Below are 9,677 nucleotides of genomic sequence, written 5' to 3' on the forward strand. Positions count from 1 at the left end.
CAGGCTCGTCCCCGGTAGCAGAGGAGCCACGACGTGGAACCTGGAGTGCTCCAGCTTCAGCCCCCGTTCCTGAAACAACGCTCCAGTTTCTGAAACAACGAGCCAGTTTCGAGAAATGATTCATGATCGAGGCGAGATCCAACGGACGAGCGGGCGGTGGATGGATCAACCAGATCAGCCGGTGGAATGTAATTTTTCCCAAAAAGTTACTTCCTGCTGTATGATACTCCTGACTCTTCCTGCGATCCAAATGCACTATATAAATTTTAATTTAATTTAATTTTTTATTTATATATAAACATCTAATATGAATAATCATAACTTAATTTCAATTTTGAAGTTGCTTGCCACCCATGCCATCTGATAAAAAGTTATTTCTTAGCGATACATGAGAGGTGCATGTGTATTCATTAGGGATCATCAAAACAAGACATAATACCACTTGAAAGAAGGCAATCCACAACTGTTAAGACAACCAAACCCGGCATAGGATAGAGCAAGGATACTACACGAGGCGTTAAAGTAAGAAATATCCACTCGGCACTCGCACACCATGAACCTTAGTCAAACTATAACACGACCTACCACGACGACCGTGAGTGGAATACAAACACCACATGAGCAAACCTCTTGTCTGTTCCGCAACTTTTATCGATGAGTCCGATCCAAGGTTGTAAAATGGAGCAACACACAATCACGCAAGAGGTAGAAGAACACATGAAGTAGAGAGGAAAATGCTATTTTTTTTAATATTGCATTTTTTTATTCTTTTTAAAAAATAATGCACCGAATTCAAAAATTTCAAAAGTATACCTGCCTCGGCCACCCTGTAGCCGACTGGAGGCTGTCGGCGTTGCTGCGGCCGACAGGAGACTGTCGGCCTCGCCAAAGCCGACACAGGGCTCTCGGACACGTTGAAGCCGATTAGTGGCCGGCCACTGCCACTCGGCCTTGGGGAAGCCGATAGGGCATTCGGCCTAGCCGTGGCCAAGTAGTGGCCACGAGCCAGCCCCAGCCCCTTCCCCCCCTCTCTCTTTGTTATTCCTTCCTTGTCCTTTCTCTATTTCTTATCTCCCTCCTTCTCCCATTCTACCTTATCTCCTTTCTCTATTTCTTCTCCTTATTTCTCCCCGCACACAAAAAATATTCCATTTCCACGTTTATGTAACTTTGGTTTGTTGCATGTGCATTCGCACGTTGGCCACAATTCATTTTCAATTTTCACCTCGTGTGTTCTCATCTCATTTGCACATCCGAATTTGTTGTTAGCTAAGCGAACCTCGAACCTTCGCTCTAGATTTCCAATGGCGACAACACTGTGTGATCGGGCTTTCTTCATCTTTTCATCCATGTACTTCATAACCCTTTCACGGTAACGTGTGCTCGGATTGTTTGTCATATGCTCCGTAGCAATTTGACGTCTTTCCCTGAAATACTTCACTGTGCCATAGAAAATGCCCTCAACGATCGCTGTAAGGGGCAAAGCTCTGTTTCCTCTTAGGACAAAATTATATGTTTCAGCCAGGTTGGTAGTCATGACACCGTACCTGGCTCTATGTGTGTCATGCAAGAGAGACCACCTCTCCAATGGCTCATGCTCTATCCACTGATTGAAGGTTTTAATCGTCCTCGCTAGCCTTCTCCTTGTACCAGGAGGGTCAAATCCTGGCAAGTCACAAAGCCCAACCGGCTCTTCCTCCACGGTAGCAGCTCCAGTTGCTAATTGTGCAGCTACTGCTTCAACATGTGCCCTGACAGCAGCATCTCTTGCAGCTCTCCTGTCCCTAACATGTCTCTGTGTGCAAACATTTAGTCTGTTACGTATGAGCTCATATTTCCATTATTGGTTCTGCTTGCAGAGTTTCTTGAATAGATTCATGAGGTTCTTATTTCTAAACTGTGAGAAGAAATTTTCCCCTAGATGGCGCATGCACCAACGACTCTGAATGTCCTGCCAAGGAGTTTGTTCACCGGGAGCAGGGTTTGACAATGTCTTGATCGCGCTGAGTATACCTGCATGCCTATCATGAAGGATGCACACATTCTTCTTATCTTGCACAACAACTATATTCAACTGCCAGAAGAACCATGTCCAATTATCGATGTTCTCACTCTCCACAAAAGCAAATGCAAGTGGGACGACTTGATTTTGCCCATCTTGACCTATGGCTGTGAGGATCTGACCCGTGTACTTGCCAGTGAGAAATGTGCCATCAACACATATTACCGGTCGACAATGTCTGAAAGCTTCAATGCAGGCACCGAAAGAGAAGAACATCCGATGCAACACCCTAACCGTTGGGAACTCTGGCAGGTACAACTCTTGGATGTCAACATACGTGCCAGGATTCCGATTCTGCAGTGTCTGCACGAGCCGAACAACAGAGTCATATGCATCAAAATATGAACCAAATCTGGTCTCCAGTGCCTTCTGCTTAGCCCTCCAAGCCTTGCCATATGATATGTTGTACTTTAACCTCACGAAGACTTTTTTCTAGATAGCCTTCACTTCCATTGCCTTGCACTCCACAATCTCGCTGTAAAGCAAGCGAGCTATCACAGTGGAAGTAAGGTTGGGATGATCTTGAGGGATGCATGGAATAACACAATTATGACTAACTAAGTCACTTATGACCCAGCTTGTGTCGTACTTAGGGAGATATCCATGCACCCTTGCTGGACAACCCTGGTTTCTACAAACCATTGTCAACTTATCCGGACAGGAAACTTGAGCTACAAATACCCTTTGAGTGGACATTGCCCAATTAAGGATGGCATCCTTCAGAGCTTGTTTGTTCGGGTAGAGGGCACCTGTCGCAATGTTGTTGTGGTGATACTGCCAGGCAGAATAATGACCGTCGTTCACCAACATTGCAGATGAGAAGTCCTGATTCCATGATGCAGGAATAGGCACTTCATGTGCGCGCTCTTCTCCATCTGATTCAGTGGATTCATCGGAAATATCACCCGCTATATATTCTTCATGCATCTCGTTTTGCATGTGCCCATCTATCTCGTTGGCATCCGCCTCACCGCTGAGATAATCATCTGCATCTCCCCCTTCGGCCTGACTACTCTGGCCTGCTTCGTACAAATCATCTCCAACATGGGACGCATGAATTGACTGTGAATCATGTATCCCTACACTGCTCTCACCATATTCAGAGCTACGTTCCACTTCAGGTTCAGTAACCGGCTTTAGCACGGGGAGAAGTAAGGCCACAGGATGACATCCCCTACGCTCGCAAGATTGTAACAAGCGCACCCACTGGTCATCCCGCTCTATATGCTTCAAATACCAGAAAATATTACCAGTGGATCGGGTCCATAATGCATGAACACCGACGGTGTGTGTTTCGGTATTGAACCCTAAACATCGCGCAAGCCATTCTGTCAACTGACTAACAGACCATGTTTTAGGGGAAGACACCTGCACCTCTATGTACTGAAATTCACTAAGATCAGCTCCCATCTCATTTGTTTGAACGGTACCACGACCATAGTGCAAACATAACGTCACTAAATCAGACATCTCTGCTGACCTAACATATTATTTAACAAGGAAAAAAATTAGAAGAACGACAAACCGAAATACATTTTCCAAATCTATCGGAGAACCTAAAAATATTTAAACTACTTCATTTACTAAACTAAATTTATACTAATCTACCGGAGCACCTAAAACTAGTTAAATAACTAAATTTATATTAATCTACCGGAGCACCTAAAACTAGTTAAACAACTAAATTTATACTAATCTACTGGAGCACCTACAACCAGTTAAACAACTAAATTTATACTAATCTACCGGAGCACCTAAAACTATTTAAACAACAAAAATATTTTACCCTTGAAGCGTGCGCAGAAACGATGAACGACGAACGACTCTTGACGAACACCGAGATTAATCCCACACCACCACCTCCAACTCCACCAAAACAACCAACTTCACCCACACCACCACCACCACCACCACCACCACTACAACTTCCGCCTCAACCTCCACCACCACCACCAAAAATAGCTTCAAAACAAGCACCACAAACTACCCCATCGCGAGTTAGACGGATAGTTCGGATGCCCTCCTCCTTACACAACAAATGTACGGTTCAAAAAGTGGAAATGGAAGATTTTTTGTGTGGGGGGAGAAGGTAGGAGGAGAAAGAGAGAAAGGAGATAAGGTAGAATGGGAGAAGGGAGAAGGAAGAAAGAGGAAGGAGGAAGAAAGGAGGACGGAGGAAGAGAGGGGGAAGGGCTGCCTCGGCTGGCTGGCCACTAGTCGGCCTCCCCCAGGCCGATAGCCTTATCGGCTACGCCAGGGCCGACAGGCAGAGCCGACTGGGCTATCGACGTGGCATGGCCACTAGTCGACCGCCACATGGCCGAGAGCCACTAATCGGCCGGGCCTAGGCCGACTAGCCTCCTGTCGGCCACGCCGACGCCGACAGCCTCCTGTCGGTCACGCCAGGGCCGAGGCAGGCCTACTTTTGAAAATATTCAAATCAGTGCATTATTTTTCAAAAAGAATAAAAAAAATACAATATTAAAAAAAATAGCGAGGAAAATATGATGATCTCTCTTACAATGATTGTTCCTCCTCTCTTTATATAGGGGTAGGGGATCAAGGGATAAGTACTCACTTAACGAAAAGAGGGGAAACGAGAGGGGTTGGCTTCGTGCCTCGCACGAAAGCCGTCGTCGCCCCATCGCTTCAGGGTCCGGTTTCCCAACACCCCCTTGGGTAATTATCCGTATATCCATGTCCCAAAACTCCAAAAAAACAGTGAAAAAATTTATGGAAAAAAGAACGCATAGTATACGTTGTTGTAGTACACGAATTGCCTCGTCAAAAACCTTAGGTGAGAAACCTCACGAAAACTCACTCAAGGGAAAAAGAGTATAATCCACTCAACCATCAGGTTGAGTACTCAATCATCGGGATCGAGATTTTAGCGATGAGTTTGTGAAGTTTCTCCCTCTCAACCTTGCATCTATCTAAGTCTCATCATACCGATTCCACGCACACACCTCTCAAAGGATGATGCCGGTAATGATTTAGTGAACATATCAGCAAGACTGTCACACGACTTAGTATGCAAATTCTCACCTCGTTCAACTGTTGCAGTTCGTGTGCATAGAAGGACTTGGGACTAATATGCTTTGGGAGGTTACTCTTCACATAATCCATGTGAACTTGTGCAACACAAGCAGCATTATCTTCATAGATAATGGTAGGGGTTTGTACGGTGTTCAGCCCACACGTCTGCTGAATGTGGCTGATCATTCGTCGAAGCGATACACATTCCTTTGACGCTTCCAATAGCGCCATGATTTCCGAGTGGTTCGGGGAGGTCGACACAAGAGTTTGCTTGGTCAATCTCCAGGAAAACACTGTTCCACCATAAAGGAAAACATATCCATTTTGTGATTTGCAATCATGCGGGTCCGATAGGTATCGAGGATCGGCATAGCCTATAAGAGATAGGTCTTGATTCCATTTATAAAATAGGCCAAGATCTTTGGTCCCTTGCAGATAACGAAAGAAGCAAAATCGACAAATCTGACCCCTGGGTCCAAAAAAATCACAAACTGGACCGCCTTTGAATTTTTTTCGCCGGGCTGACCATTTTGTGTGGCGTCCGACACGTAGGCGCCACACTACACTGTGTGGCGCCTAAGTCGTGGGCGTCACACCCCCGTCCATGTTGGCGCTGCAGGCCCCACCCCCCGACAGTGTGACGCATAAGGCTCAAGTGTTGCACATGCGACAGTGTGGCGCCGAGCGCTTAGGCGCCGCACATTGAGTTATGCGGCCGCGGGCCGACCCCCCTCCCCACCCCCTCCTCACTCATTTTATTTCTCCCAGGCCGAAGGCGGCAGCTACCTCATCTCTTCCTCCCAATCCTCTCTCCTAAATCCTTCAGATCTATGAATTTCTTCCGTGGATTTACACCCCAAATCGGTCTAGAAGGTAATCTCTTCTGTTTCCCATCTTTCTATCCAAATAATATTGCAATTTTTTCGGATTTGTATTAGTTTGGATGGGAGCCATGTTTTTCTTGGATTTGAAATATATATGAGGATTTAGAGGTATTTTGTGAATCCTAGATGAGTATTATGAGTAGATTATTATGTAGGTTTCGTAGATGACTATTCCTATATGAGTAGATGGTGTGGATTTTGAAGTTAGTTGTATTTTTTAGTAATATGTAGATGAGTGGATGAGTAGATGACAATTCCTATATGTAGATGAGTACATGACTATTCCTATATGAGTAGGATGAGCAGATGAATATTCCTATTCCTATATGTAGATGACTAGATTCATATTCCTATATTAGTAGATGAATATATATGAGAAGTTAGTTGAATTTTTTTTTGTGATATGTAGGATGGTGTGGCTTTTGAATGATGCCTATGACATTAAACATCGGGCCTACTTGATGTCAAAGAAGCGGATGGTAAGTACAACATGTTATTATGTTCAAAAATCATGTACTTATTTAAGAAGATCAAGCCGTAATCATATCACTCATCTATGTTTGCACAAGCTTATGCCCTTGAAGATTCGGTCTCACGGGGCATCAACTGTCATGTCGTACTATGAGCGGTACACACCATACATCAAGATGACAGGGCTCCTTTCATTCATTCAGCTTGTTAGTCGGTCAACGCCCAACCTGAACATTGCGGCATTCAATACACTTACTGATCGGTGGAGGCCGGAGACCCATAGTTTTCACCTCCGGACCGGAGAGATGACAGTGACTCTTCAAGATGTTTCCATGATCACTGCACTCCCGATCGAGGGGAAGCCTCTTTGTATGAGCACTGATTCCGAGGGATGCCGGCAACAAATGGAGGCCCTTATTGGTATGTCACCTCCACAACCGGAGGTAGAAGATGGAGGGAAGAAAGATAGAGTCCCGACTGGTGCTCCTTTCACTTGGATTGCAGCCAACTTTGCTCATTGTCATGAGGACGCCAATGACGATGTGATCCAGACTTATGCTCGCATGTACATGTGGTATGTTATCTCTGGGACTATATTCGCTGATGGCACTAGCAAGAATGCTCAATGGATGTGGCTGAAGGCATTGACGGTTTTCGACAACAAGTTCAGCCGGGGGTCGGCCGCACTAGCCTACTTGTACCGGCAGGTAATAAATTGTTAATAATAAGTTTTTGTTTGTCTTATACTTTTGCGCTTAATTGATCCATGTTTGTCTTTACTTGTAGTTGGACGAAGCTTGTCGTAGGTGCACAAGAGACAATGGAATTGGTAGTTGTATGCTCCTACTTTCGGTATGGAGCTGGGAACACCTTCTTGTTGGACGCCCTAGAGAGGCAACGTTCAAGCCCTGGGATGACCACGACAACCATGTACGACTTCCCACCTGGGCTTACAAGTGGGGCGTGGTATCAGAGGTGACGAGCGATGTGAATCTCTTGTACAAGCAATACACGAACGAGATGGATTCGCTTACCGCCGAGCAGGTAAACATCACAGAGCTGACTCCCTAAATGTAAGGAAAAATGAATTGTGCAATTTTTTTGTGTCGTAGGTGGAATGGCAGCCATATGGTGTCGGGCCAAGCTTTGGTGATGCACACACATTCCAGCTCAATCCAATATGCTTGCAGGAAAGAGATCTTTGGCTAATATGTTGTCCACTGATATGCAATTGGGTGGTTGAGTTTCTTCTCCCGCATTGTGTGCTGCATAAATTTGGGTTGTTTCAGCAACGTCCATCAGAGTGGGTGTACACGGACGCACAACTTTACAGGTAACAAAGCATGCACAATAAAGAACTATGTTTGAGTTAAGTGTTGAGCGAGCTAATAATGAGGTATGTAAAAAAGCAGGTTGGATAGGAGGAGGCAGCGAAAGATCATGGATTGGAATAAGCATCATAAGAAGTATGTCACCATGTTTGAGCAAAGTGTGGAGGCAGCTATGAGTACGCAAGGAGCCCAGGCCTGCGAGCATTGTCCGCTTGCGTTCAACAACTACGTAAGACGATTTCAGGAGAATAGTCGAGTGGAGATCTGTTCACCAGCTTATGAGGAGGACGTATTGGAAGATCCCACTTCATTCGATGCACTTGCCCATGGCGAATACAACAGGCTAATTCGCGAAGGGTACCAAACTTCTTTCGCTCCGGTTCTGAACTTTGTGGTAAGTGTACTCCCCTATGTTATGTATGAACATTACTACACATCTTTTCTTGCCTTACATGTCATTTTCGTGTGATCATAGCGCAAAGAGATCAAGAAACAAGCTGATGAAACCGAAGCTATTCTAGACACAACACATAGAGAAAAAAGGGAGAATCCGCACTTCGACTTTTCATCAAGGTGTTGTGTCATAATTTAGAATTTGCCGACGAATGCAATATTTGGTACCTTCTATATCTCATTTATCTTTCAATCCAACAGAAACAGGGCCAGAAGTTGCGGCGCCTATCCAACATTTTAGGTTGTCGTGACCACGAATATTCTGAACCTTCGAGATCCGGTTCATCCCATAGAAATACTTTAGATGATTCAAATACATCGGAAGCTCATATGGACGATGGTGACATTACCTCAGCGGCTCATTTAGAGGATGATGTGTTCTCTCTAGAGGTATGACATACCCATCATACATTATGCACTTTCAACTCTTCATAGGTATGACGATACCGTTTTTATATTGAAGGTTCGGGACGAAATGACGTTGAAGGCTTTCCAATGCTCCGCTTACATGTTGAAGCCTAGGAGGGGATTTAAGCGGTTCACACCAGAGGACTATGCGAACAAAGGAAAGAACCCGGTCGCCGAGGGCTCGCGTATGACAGTAGACGTGACAAGGATGAGAGGAATGGACGATGACGATGACGATGTTGATGAGTTGGACGAACCGCAACCTGTTGTGAGAAAGAAGCTACCTTCTAAGAGGGGACGAGGCCACAAGACGTGATGAATGTCATAGCAGTGTTGTTGGTGTTCTAAGATGTTGAACTAGAAGTTGTCGGTGTTTTAAGTTGTTGAACTAGTAGATGTCGGTGTTTTAAGTTGTTGAACTTGTATTACCATGAAGTCAAGCTTACTATTTGCTTCTGTGAATTTATATTAAACTAGTTGTTTTTGTCAAATTACTATTTGAAATTATGTGAACTTATATGTTGAAATTCTGTGAACTTATATGTTGAAACTATGTTAACTAGATGTGCAACGCCTAAGACTCAGGTGCCACACATGTGCAACACCTAAAGGTCAGGGGCCACACATGCATATCTGAAGTTGGTAGTATATGTTACTATGTTTCACTTATGTGATGCCAAAGGGTTAGGCGCCACACCTTCGAGCGTGTGTGACGCCCATGTGAAGGGAGCCACACCTGCAAATCTGAAGTTGCCAGTCTCTGTTACTCTGTTTCACTTGTGTGACGCCTAGGAGTCAGGCGCCACACCTTCTGGCATGCTGAAAACTGCAGCACATATATTAGTTTCATAGTAACAAGTGGAGTTTCATTATCCAGCATAACAATAGGTTCAAAGATACATAATAGGTTCAAAGATACATGAAGATATATAATAGGTTCAAAGATACATAATAGTGGAGTTTCATACTCCCTCCGTCCGAAAATACTTGTCGGAGAAATGGATAAAAATGGATGCATCTAGAACTAAAATA

Source organism: Hordeum vulgare, chromosome 4H, assembly GCF_904849725.1.
Source record: "Hordeum vulgare subsp. vulgare chromosome 4H, MorexV3_pseudomolecules_assembly, whole genome shotgun sequence".
Taxonomy (NCBI): Eukaryota; Viridiplantae; Streptophyta; class Magnoliopsida; order Poales; family Poaceae; genus Hordeum; species Hordeum vulgare.